Here is a 13,565-nt window from a genome sequence, read left to right as displayed (position 1 = left end):
GCTACTCCAAAGAAAGTTGAATTGAGTTGAGTCGTAGAGTGGAAGAAGAATAATATTCCGTGAAATACTGCACTTAAGAAATGAAGGCAGTGTTATTTCTCAGAACTGTTGTGGATATCAAAATTATTATTCCGCGTGAAAAGGAACAAAACCTCTATTTTGTCTATATTGCTGTGTAAGCAATCAGCCCTGTGATGTAGGTATCATAAACGTTAAACTTAACGTGCAAGTTATCTGTCAAAAACGTCATTTTGCCTATACTAAATACGCAAAATAACGCAGATAACTTCCACGTTAAGTCTTACGTTTCTGACACATCGCAGGGCTGAACGTCGAGTTGGACATTGAGGTTTATGTCCAGTCACCTGAAGTGTTCGATGACTAATCAAATCTGCCTGCGTGACTGAAAAAAAGCGTCTTGTGGCAAGGTGTTCGGAGGTTTTTCGAGTTGCCAGGCGTCAATAAAGTTGGATAAGAAATTTCGATTTGTTTAAGAAAGGAAGTCCGCTTAAATACGGGAATTAGCTTTTAGAACGGTCTTTTTTGCCAATTTCAATGCCGGTTGCGATTCGTTAAAGGGACCCTTTCTGCATATGTTCGTATTTTTGCATGTTTATCTGAAACGGTAAGGAAATTTGAAAGGTATAAACCGGAATAACCATTTTAGAATAAGCAAAAACCGAGGCAAAAACTTTTATGACGAATGCATTTTTCTCAAAAAGTAAATAATAAAAAAGGTTTTTCTCTTGTAAAGTCGATCCGAAGGCAGATTTAGGCCGACAAGCGTAATCATTAACATTAAAAGCTCTAGAAGGAAATACATCTTAGGATCTGATACAAGCAGCGGCAATTCTGCCACCCTGCTACGGAAGATGAAATTCTGCTACCGTAGCAGAATTCTGCCACGATTGGCAACATTGTATTCAACTGTTACCCCATCTCTCTGACATATGTTTTGCACAGATTTGGAATATATACATATATGATCTAAGCATACGGGCATCATTTTAAGTGTAAGTGTATACAATAAAAACTATTGTGTGCACCACGGCACGAAAGTTTCGCTTCCGTTTCGCCTCGCCTGACCATATCTTCCTTCGACCCCGGAAAACATCCACTTTCCCGCCTTGGTACACAAAGTATTATTTTTTTTGGACGGAATGAAACATCTGGAGAAACTCAGAACTAAATGTTTAAATGGTAGTTTCGCAGTGAAATAAATTTTTTGAAGCTTTGTACCGTTTCTTTCATAGTAAAAAATTTAAAAAAAAGCCTCGGATCTCTGTAGATAACATGTACCTACACGTATAATTTACAATGGCCATTATTCAAGATTAAATTCAATTTAATTCCCTAAGGTTTCCATAAAATAAGTTATTTACAGTACCAAAGCATGTGACTGAAAATGATAAATAATTGAATCATATGAATAAGAGCATTAATTACGAGTAATTAAGAGTAATGTAATCCAAACACGTAGCTTTAAATATTTGTTTAACGAATGTATAAATCTAATCAATTGCAAAATATGGACGCGGTATTTACTCGAAGTAATTTTTTTCAGTCTCGCCGTCTACGCAAAGTTAAACAAATGAGAAAACTTTATAATTAATGATACCCTTTGGCATAACTGTATTACCATCTGTAAGAATAATACCAATAGCATTTTTGTAAAATCCTTTAGGTTTAGTTAATCCTTTAGAGCGGATAATGAAGTTTGTATTCAATTATGAAGAAAAATATTTAGCAATAAGGTATATCTGAAGACTAACTGAAAAGGAATACAGATTAACAAAGGCAAAGATGAAAGCTGAATAAATAACTAGAACTTACTTTTAAAGACGTTAAAATAATGAAAATGTTTGAATAGAACGCTAGAACAGATTTCGTTTTATGCAATCATTCTTGCAAATACATTTCTACTTCTTCGCTAATTTTACCATTTCTTTTTATTTATTTGAGTTTCCTCAAAAACTAATAAAATGCGCTTGCTTCTAATCCTTGTTACAAAAAATGATAGTGAATTTCAGTTTTTCGAGTTTAGGATAGAAAGTTTAGGATAGAAATCTACCTACCAGGTAGATACACCGACTGGCGACTCGTTTGCACCATAGGTAGCGTAGTTCTGCAGAAATTATATTAAATTTGGGAAAGACAAATCTAATCTCAATTAACTACATCCCAAATACGAGACGATGGATCAACCGCTACATTAGGGTAGTCAAATTTGGTTTCGACCCAATCATTTCAATTTTGAAGTTTAAAATTTGCATACACCCTCATAATGAGAAACAGAATGAATGATGAAACATCGATATTTTCCAATATGACCCAGGAAGCATGGGATGTCAGGGGGATATTGTGCAGATTCTAAACAAGTATTCGGCTTTCTCCGTCAAAATCTTTAGAATTCTGCAAATATCAGAAATAACTACTGACGAGTTTTGTATTAAATTTATCCAGAAATCGTATTTTAATATAAAACTACAATTTTCATATAGAACTTTTGATTAATGTCAATCTGTCAGTAAAAACAGGAGTCCTCTAGACATTACCAATGTCACGTACGGGCGGAAAAGTGACAGGCGGCAGGAAAAGTAGTCTGGTAAAGTTTTACTGCCTCTGTCATGGAAACTAAAATTTCCTGACATAAAACAGGCATGAAAATGAAGGCTTCATGACGATTGTGGGTAAAAATTATTGTATAAAAATTGGACAGCTAAGATATAATCATTTCCGGTGTTAAAAATATCGTATATAACAAATCGTTAAAAATACATTAAATAGCAGTTAGTCCTTCGGGTCAACGTTTAGTGTGATAAGTTACATATTATTAGATTAAACCATTACAGCTATTTTTAAATTCATTGTGTTGTTATTGCGCAACAAAGAAGTAATGATAGTTGATAAGAACAAAACAACGGTATATTGCACTGTCCGGAATTCTTCGAATTATTTGTCGCTGTTATGTACTTTTCTCAGCACATGCACAGCGTCTCTATAATAATTAATATGCTTGGTTTTCAAAAAACGGTGTCACCAACCCCCAAATACCGATTTTTTCAACTTCCGATAGAATAAAATCCGGCCCAAAGGACGTAACGCAAATGAGTTTGTGTTATTAATTCACAAAACTATTCTTGTTAATTATTGTCGTTGATCTTTGCCTAAATAGGTATTTGTAAACAAATTCGTTTACGGTTTGTTTAAATCGGTCACATTGACCTACATAGCCATAAAAAGACATTTGAATCAATCTAGTCGAAAAGCAATAACAACCTTTTTAAATAAATCCATACCGTATTCAAAGATGTTTTCCCAAGGACTTTAACAAAAAAAAGTATTGTAAGATGTTGCCATTTAAAATTGATCATTGGCGCAATATTTACCTGTGGTTGCCTTCGAAACGATGAGAAGATTTTCAAGTTTACCAATTCCAAAATGGTGCACTGCGCATCCAAGGACTAATACTTTTGTGTGTTCATTTTGTGTTTAATTGATTTTGGTGAAATAAACATTTGCACAGCAATTACGAGGGGATTTCCCGAACCCCATTCAGCTGGAGGATACTCCATACTTGCGGTGATGCTTCAAAATTTTCCTCGTCCTTCTCAGCGACATCCTGACTGCGCTACTGCTTTGCCTTTGAAGCATTCATTTTCAAGAAAACAAAACCATTTTTCACATAGAGGTATCGCAGGTATCATATTCAATAGCACCGATCCTTGAACAACTCGTAGAAATCGATTGGCGAAGGTTTGACATCGCCGGCTCTTTTCGTTCTGAAGTTAAAAGAGGACAGATTGTGTTCTTATGGTTTTTCAGTTATCCAACTCAAAAACATCTTTAAATTGACTGTGAAGAATGCCTGATAAATACGTCAAGAATTACTAAAGAACCTTGGGAAAATATTTACTGAACTTGTCAGAATATTGTTTAAAGAATCTTTGAGGAAGATCTGAAAAATCTTTTGAAAATCTCTAAAACTAACTAAAAAAAGCATGAATAGACTCTGAATAATCTGTAAGGATAAAAAAGATTTAAAAACTCCATTATGAGCTTTGGAAATAAAAAAAAGTCTTAGAATCTCTAAAGGTTGCTCGAGAATGATTAAAAATCTCTTCCAAAGAGTAGGTATCTGGAAGATATTTTGACAACGTAGATAAGCTCTAAAACGGTTAATAATGAATTAGCGAAGAATCTCAAAAAAAGTCTCTAAATTTTCCGGTAGATTCATTTTTTTTTATTAAGAACATCAATTATCCAAACTAATGACACCGTAAAATCTCCTGAGGATCTCCGAGGATGCGACGAAATGGTGTATAAAGAAGAGAAATCCTTTTAACCTATCATGAGTTTTTAAATAATCACTGAACCATTTTTTTTGTTTTTGCTCTTGCGTCCATTGAAAACTCAGGATCTTCGAAGAATTTAGAAGTCACTCAAATATTTGTGAAATCTGAAGAATTTCTTAGTTTTAGGAATCTGTCAAGAATCAATAAATAATTTGTGAACTTTTCAAAACATTTCATAATGATACCTAAATATAGAGACCTGCATAAAAATCTGGAAAGAATTTCTAAAATATCCTTAAATACTGGAGCACTAGATAAATATCTTAACAATCCTAGAAGAATCAGAATCGCTAGTGAGTGCCTCTGATACTGATTCTTTAGAAAAGACCTAAATAGTATAAATAGAAAAGAAGAAATAGAAGAAAATATTTAAAGATCAAAAAGATCTGAGGATTCGAATTACTCTTTATAGATTATGCTTGAAAATGCTTGAGAAATACCGGCAGATGTTTTCAAGAACCTTTGCAAAATTACTTACAAATATTTAGAAGATGTCTAAACAATATTCGGTTGAATCTTTGAAAATATCTGGAATGTTTCCGAATAATTTTTAAATAATTCCCGCAAAAAGGACAGGAGTCCGCGAAACAGCTCGTAAGCTAGTACATTCTCCCACTGAAAATCTCTGCCTCTTCCGTAAACCATCTCTGTGTAAGCATGTATTTTACTCTAAACAGTGGAACAACTATAAGAGCACAACATTTGCATCCTATGAAAAAAACTGCATTTAATGTACATATAAAATTGAAGCGGTAGAAGATTTCCAATTTTACAGCACGAGTTTACGCGTGAAAATGAGAATAACTCAAAATCCATAAGAGAACAAAGTTTCTGCTGCAAAAAACACCAAATAATTCACTCATCGAGCATATGCGTGAAATAGGGTCCTATTCATAAAGGATGAATGACTTAAAAACTATAAGAGCTCAAAATGCGGCAAAAATAGCAACAAGTGAGCACAAAATTATTATTTGTTGAGAATTAGATATTTCTATACCGGCACGTGGGTTTATGAGAGAGGAAATGTGAAGTTAAGAATAATAAAAAATTTTGTTTAATAAATGTTCCCTAGAATCAATAATAACAGTGATATACAGGATAGTTCATCTTTTTCCTGCACTTTTAGTCAAGCAACTTTTTGTAATATATTTTATTTAGTTCACACTATACTGAAGTTGTAGTAGGTTAACTTAACGGCAATAATTACATGAACATTATCTTGCAGCGAACAAGCTGGAATTAATTTCAAACAAGCAGGCGGTTTATTAAATTTTAAAGGCCCCATCTGTTGATGCACATCATTTACTAAATTGTTATTAAACTTGAAGACTCTCTATAAAAATATAGAAATGCGCATAACTTTTAGGGTACATATAATCGAAATGGTCACAAGGAAACCTAATATCAAAGCTGTATTGGCTGTAAAACGAATTATAGCTAATAACTTTCATTTAATAGACGTTGATTCGTACTAAGATATATTATACACTAATAATAATAGGGACTAAGGGGAGCAATTATTTTAATAGCGTAGAAAATAAAAATCGACTAAATCAAATAAAGTGCACTCACCTGGAATTAGTTTTTGAAGCTTTTATTTCGTGCTTTGCCTCATAATGTTATGTTAATATACTTCAACAATCTTTTGCCGTTAATTTGAATTTCAAATTTTGTTTAAAATACGCAACAGTGTGCACAGATTTTACTTCGAAAATTTCGATCTCAATTTTCCGGGAGACGTAATATTCATTTTAAATTACCTACAGCGTATTTGTATTTCGAGATCTATTTATTTAGTCTCCCAGCAACTTGACAGGTACAATCCGCACGTGGAAGGAAATGATTTTTCTTAATGACGTCCGTTTTGTGAAGGGATTTTGATCGGCTATCGCGGAAAACATGGAACGACTCTTCCAAGGTCTTTAGTTCCCACATGATTTCGAAAAGTTAGTATTTTATTTAGAGGTTATATGCAGGTCGTAACCGTATGTTTCGGATCCCATGCGGTTTCAGAAGGTGGATTAATGTTGTGTACTGAGAGAAGTGCCGTGTGGGTAGTAAGCGCACAGTAAGCAGTATGCTCCATACACCGTTGGCGTCCTTACAACCCCCGTTTCAACTTTTGATGTTTACAATGCCATTGTAACTGCGGCTCGCGTGCAAGGGATTATGGGGATAATAGCGCTAATAGGCAGTAACCCCTCTTACTTTTCTTATTTGCCACCCGCGACTATTTATCGCGTGGAAAACCGGAACAATAATTTTCGTTCATATTTATTTAATGGCCCCCTCATTTATATTCTAATTTTTATTGTTTACGGGAGGGTCACGCCAAATTATATGAGTAGTGAGGCAATGTAATTTATCTTACACACGTGCATCGCAATTAGCGGTCATTGAGTTACGTCTATTGCAAAGTGCTATTCATTTAAAAAGTGAAAAGGCGCAAATTAGGAGTGACACATAAAGTAAAAGTAGATACAGGGTGTCTAATTGAAAACTTTACATCACAGATATAAAATCAACACTCGGTTCTCCAGCAACCTCCTCAAACTTAAGATTTGCTGCGAATTTGTGCAACACATGCACTTCCGCATAGAGGGTGCACTTCTTGAGCTGAACTAGACCGTTACGTGCAACCTGTAGTAACATGTAATTTTTATTTTTCACGGACTCCTTGATATAACGTTTGATTACATACTGGTTTTCGATACAATCGCATTGCAGTTATTATATTTGCTTCATATTCACTTAACGATAATAGCTCGGTTGTTTTCTGGGGAAGCATGTTTTGAAATTAACACTTTCTCGGACTACGTATTGATCCTCTTTTTTACAAAAAATTAATTCAAATTTAAATATTGACATTGCAGAGTTATATAGTGTCCTATTTGTAATATTTTTGAGATCATTTATTAAATCACCCTCGATTGCGAGGTCAATGATTGTTTTTGTTCTATCCTTATCAAGTATTTTATTTCTTTAGCTTATCAAGGCCAGAACAAGGATCTCCTAGTCCGCCTGCTTCCTGTAGATTTCCCTGCGCGTGACAGGCCCCATGTAGATGTACAGCCAAACAGCCTTCTACATGGCCACAGACTGGTAGGTAACTGAAAATGATGTTTTTCTTCGACTGTATACTTTTAATTTGATTTGGTTAAACTACAATTAAATGCAATAGGACCATTTGGGATGGCTCCCGAAGAGAAGAACCTCGCTGGAATTTCTCAAGTATCACCACTATCCAATTCGGTTCTGGACTAAGACGAATGATCAAGATCAAGATCGAATATGTCTACGAAGGTGCAAGGCGATAATGAATGCAATAAATTTACGAAAGCAGAATTTCGAAGACTTGTTACATGTTAAATTCACCCTAAGTTACTAATGGGTCATACTATATATGATGTGAACGATGTGTTGCATATTCTTAGGATATTTTCGTCACTAGCTATCATATAGGATGTCATAGGTCACATTCCAGTTAGATTATCTTTTAAAAAAGGAGACCGTTGTAAAAGGCAGATTATGAACGGCCATTGCTGTGCAAACTATACAAATTTTGAAAAAAATTCGTTAACCGATCTTTAGTTGCACAAGCATTCATAAATTAATTGATTTTTGTGATATTGAGCCAGTTAGGCATACATTGATTAATTTTACCCAGTATTGGGGATTTAAAGGCCGCTTACTTTTAAAGCCGAACTGGCTTTTAGTGAGAGGTACGTTGTCCGAGACCTAGGAAAAACAAAGTGGTTGAAGTTCGTGTCACCTGTTAGTCATTCCGTACCCGTAGCATATAGCGTCCCTGATATCGGAAGTTACTTAGACATCGTCAACATCTTCGCAGTCCACGCTTAAGTTAGGTAGCCAGTTATTGAAGCCCTCAACGACTTGGTATGTCTTCATGTAACCTATGTGTGTCGTCCATTGGGAAGTCGTCTAGCCAGTTGGAGGCATACTTGTAGATACAGGCGGGCAGTTGGAAATAGTTATTCGGTGGTACGAGCCACTGCCAATGAAGTGTGTAGTTGGTAGTATTATAAAATATAAAATTTTGGGAGTCAGAGCCACTATTTGTGTAACAAATGTTGTTGTCACTTACTTGTATGTAAAGGTGATTCGTCGTACCGTCAACCCAGCTATTGCTGACGCACAAAGACGCTCTGAGAATCACAAAGAACGAAAACACCTTAACGCTGGCATAATCGCATATCCCGATTAGTTTATTGTTGCCCATATTCTAACATCGGGGTTGTTTCTCCCGACTCAATTACCTACAGTAGTTCCAAATTACAGCCTATCCGAACTACTGTCACTTAATTTATATTATACAGGGTGCGACCGGTAGAAAGCGCTTCCTACAAGGGTTCGGCCGACCTAATCATTGGTCATTATTACCAAAAGGTATTGCGTATTAGTCGGCAAGGGGGTTCTTGGAGAAGTCCCTTTAGTCACCGCGAAATTTAAAGCCGCTTCGAGTCACCTTACGCTGGTTCAGTTCGTTGTGAGAGTAGAAGAACAATTTAATTAGTTTTATTTGACATTAAATATTCATTAGTGGCGCACATTTTGTTTTCTTTCCTTTCTCTATTGCGGCAATACCCTTCCTGTAGGTCCGGCAGGAGAGTCACTAGGAATAAGGACCTGGCGCCTCCCGAGCATTCATTTAGAGTTCGTTCTGAAGAACTACCACGCCCGCGCGAGAGTTAGCCGTGGAACCTAAGTTACCTCGCCGCAATTCCCGACAGCTTAAATAGGTAACAGACTCTTAAGTACGTTGTTATAGATACGAGATGAAACATAAGAAAACAAGTTAAAAATGTTGTCACTCGCGACCGACGAAAGCGCATTTTTCCCGCACAGAATCAGTAATTCTTTTGTCGTTGTGATTTCGGGGCTGTGCTACACCGCATAAGAAAGAAACCACAACAAAAAAGCTTAAACTGGAGGAATAGGCGTGGTACAGACGATGGACAAAGTGCGGACAATAGCGTTCCTAGTATAGTGAAGAATAAATAAGGAAGAATTTTTATTTAAAAAAGCAAAATACAAATGAAAGAAAAGAAGGTGTGTGGGCCAATTATGGATTGACAGGGGGGAAAGGCGTGTTTTTGACCACAATCATTTTTAAATAATTAAATCGCTGAAGAATAGACATAATTTGTCAGGATGATTAATTGTAATTAAATAACTAGTTACAAAACAATGATAAAGTAAGTACTTACAACAAGGAATCAAAATCAAACTAAACTTGACCTGAAAGTTGGCCGCGGGAGGTCGTACCTGCAATTAGAAAATAGTTCTCTGAGCAACCAGTCAACCCAACATGGATGACTACAAATAATACTGACTATCAATTACTATACTCTCTATGGAAAACTTCCATAATATAATCTCAATAATCATAGGAGAGTTCTAATCTTTCGTTATTAGATTGGAGTTCCCTATTTTCGATATTCTATGAGAGTGCTATTTAATTCTCGTTATATTATAGTTACTCATTCTCGTTATTAAATTAGAGTTATCCATTCCCTTTTGGCTGTGCAATGGTGTTGGGGGATTAAACGCAACGTCAAAGTCCAGGTCAGACCATCACCCTGCTCAACGTGTGTGGTAGGTCCTGGGTTCAAAGACGCAACCCTCCACCAACCAAAAGTGCCACAACAACTAGCATAGAGTGTGCAATGGTATTAGGGGATTAAACTCGACCGTGCATGACGCAACCTAAAACCCATCATCACTACGTTTTAAGTGTTAACAAGTCCTAGGGGATTCAACGCAATCGCCATTCACGATATCCTAAAACCTACCCTAAGTACTAGCCTGGAACCGTGCACAGTTCCATCACCAAAACACTGCCGAGGGGATTCAACGCGCCTCACAGTAATCAACAACAAGCAGCGTGGAATAGATTACGCCAACCAATAATTCTACCTGGTTTATGCATAAACTGCGGTACCATATTTGTATATCAATTTCATAATGAACGCTAACTAAACATGCTTTGTAAAACTGAATTGCTCTGTGAGTTTCACTCACCGATTTTCCAAAAGAACAGACACTTAATCACGCACTGTTCACTCACTACTAATACAATTTCAATAAATACGCAGCTACTGCCCATTTGTATAAAAACCAACTGCCTGTTCCTTCATCCCTTCCTTTAATTAAAACAAAGTAGCGGACGTGACTTTATAGTTCCATTCGTAGAACGAAACATATTTTCAAATGTTTACAAATAACCCAAAAATAATATCATATTACCAATAGTCGCCTTTCGGGTAATAAATTGCGTGAACGGTGTTACGGATGAATGACGTTATTCCGTCTGGGGTTTAGGGATTAAGCAAGAAATCGACGGTCACACTCGATAAAAATTATTTAAAAAAAAACTTACGTCTTACAGGTGAGAGAATGAAACAACCATGAATTTTGAGTACCACTGTGAACTTTAAGGTTAAATAATATACGTTAAAACATAACAGTAATTGTTGGTATTATACCAACTGAAAACAAAATTTATTCCACTTAGTATTTTGTCAAAGTGGATGTTAATAGATATAAATCCATATTTACTGAGCCTCTCAAACAAACTCGTAACTTTCGTATAATTACAAATTATGCTTCAGCAAAAGGGATTTTCAAAAGCAAATTTTAATATTAATCAACTTTGTAATTTAAGGACTTAACAGTTTCCAACTTTTACAATTTGAATATATACACCCTTTCCACTTTTCTTACCTGTATTTCTGAAAATATTTGCCTCGAAATTAAATCTTTATTCTCATTTAACTTCCATTAACGTATACGCCCCTAGCTTTCCGTCAAAAGAAAATGAAGACAATGAAAGTCGTAACATACCTTTTGTTCCGTGTTTCGAAATAAACGCCAGAGATCTGAAAAGAGAGAGTGGTGTTTTAATAATTTTGCAAATCATTCGGATTTATTAATCAAGTAAAACATCAAGGTAATTAAAACGACGAGCGTTTCGCAAAAATGTCATAACGGGTTATGTAAATGTGCGTGAAAACGCCTTTTTTCGGGCCATGTTAATATTTACAGGATACATTTTCGATTTAGTAAAGAAAACTGAACTAACCGTAGTCCATGAATATAAAACGCGTTGTTCTATAAGGGAACCCCAAAAGTTTACGCAAATGGTAGGTAGTACAACTGATATTTGAAATTTAATAACAGCTTTACGTACGAAATAAAAATTAAATTACACATTGCGGGCTTTCATTTATGCGTAACTAAAGAAGATTAAAAGCTACGCAACGTTGGCGGTATAAAATTCATTAGATAATGAAATTGTCCAGTTCACGTTATTAAATGCTCCGAAGCTCATCTAGTTTAACATTGAATTGGTTAATCTCGTTAAAAACGGAGCAGCGCCCTATTAAATACTTAAATTATCTAATTTTGCTTTAACTTATAGAAGGAACATTTCGATAACGCATCAAGTTTGTTCAGGATCGACCCTTCCGCAATTCCGCTACTCAAGGTACAATGATTTCCTACAATAAATAATCCTTTTCGACTTCAGGAAATTACTGCACCTCGTCGGTGCTGCACAAAGTCTTAAGTGGGTAGAATTCTGTTTGGCTTATGAAGTCATGATCTTATTGTACGGTTTGTGTATTATAGGCAAAGATGGAATTAAGGTAAACTTCATTTCCGAAATAATCCAGCCGTTGCCATCCACCGCGGAAATTTAAATAAAGCACTTCTATGTAAGTACCACGAAGTAATTACGACAAACTAAACCGGAGATAACGAATTTGTTATTTATCTCAGACTAACTTACGGAAAATGATCAGTGAGAATGAGAACTTATTCGATTATTCTCTAAAACAAATTTTAAAAAAAGTAAAAATTTGAGGCAGGGACAGTTGGGCACTTGGGTGGGCACTGCTTAACAGATTGGGCACGTGCCCACCCAGCCCCCCCCCCCTGGCGCCGTCGCTGCGTAGTATATGGCTAAAACTATGCTCATTTTGAATTTTATGCAATTCGGTTCATACCTAACGGAGATGTCAAAAAGGCCTTCCTTATTTTTTGATCTACATTGTCAATTCACGCACTCTGATCTACAAATTTTATAAAGAATCCACCTGCAAAATTTCATCGTAATTCGTTCATGTAAAAGTCTACCTGGTGTTTATGAGAATTAAACTAATATTGGGGATGCGTTCACTTCTATAATTATCTACCTGTTATTTCCTAGTAGTCTAGGTGTTAATGCCCTAAATTGAGACTCTTCCTCTTAAAGTTCCGACGCGACGTGGCACCACGTCAATTTGCCCTTAGAACCCCCGTCAGAGCGTCTCAAAAGTACTTATTACTTTGTTGTCATAGTCCAAATTTTTGTCTGAACCCGCCTGGACAGACGACGAAAACGACAAAATTATTTTAACATAAAGGCACAACCGTGTATACAAACTTTCTTCTTTTTTTTAATTCACCAGCATTGGTTCCATGACGATTGACGTTGTTGAAATGGCAGCTCGGATACAAACTTTAATTTTAACGAAGACACAACTATATAATTGACACCTCCTCTTCTATATAACTTCAAACTAATTGTGCGAACACTAACATTGGATAGCAATCGGAAAACAATTCCTGTATAACTTCTACTTAATTTAACTGACAAACAAGTGGCCAACACAACGACTGGCTGCCGGAAAGACCGGAAAAATTCGTATTTGAATTTACACGCAACGGAATGTATAGAAGTGTGTTTTATATAAAATGTACCTACCGATCAAAATAAATAATCAATTGTTCTGTAAGATTTGGTGTATGAGTAATGATTAGTGGGTTCTTATGACTTTTTCAGTGGTAAGAAAAGGTCCGCACATTGTGTGTTACATGTTGATAAACGACTTATGAACATTCCTAAATATTCTTACAGGCTTTAAAATCACAAAAGTACGTGGGTTTATTAAAATTTGAGATTCATTCGTATTTTGAGGATTACTTTGATGAAAAAATTAATTTAACTTACATCAATCTCTTTTTTAAATACCATGTTTGCGGGAACATTTATTAAATCTATTTTTAGAAGAAATTAAAATATAAAAACCACAAAAAAATTAAATGCTCACGCAAAATCATCGCACAAAAGCTCTTATTTCAAATCAATAACTTTATTCAGTCGGGAGAAAAACGGGAATGAAGTCTATCAACGGGTATAAATGGCTC

At 35.5% G+C, this 13,565-nt stretch overlaps 1 protein-coding gene across 1 annotated transcript in view; it reads right to left on the bottom strand.

Annotated features, from left to right (window-relative positions):
- The window catches only part of LOC116169902 (amphoterin-induced protein 2-like), a 92,188-nt gene extending 80,949 nt beyond the window's left edge, over nucleotides 1–11,239 (bottom strand). The window contains exon 1 of the mRNA XM_031486107.1: nucleotides 11,220–11,239. The gene's annotated coding sequence lies outside the window, so the exon portion shown is untranslated. The remainder of the gene's footprint in view (nucleotides 1–11,219) is intronic.
- Between the last annotated feature and the right edge of the window lie 2,326 nt (nucleotides 11,240–13,565).

Source organism: Photinus pyralis, unplaced genomic scaffold, assembly GCF_008802855.1.
Source record: "Photinus pyralis isolate 1611_PpyrPB1 unplaced genomic scaffold, Ppyr1.3 Ppyr1.4_LG4, whole genome shotgun sequence".
NCBI lineage: Eukaryota > Metazoa > Arthropoda > Insecta > Coleoptera > Lampyridae > Photinus > Photinus pyralis.
This window is presented reverse-complemented; position numbering and strand designations above follow the sequence as displayed.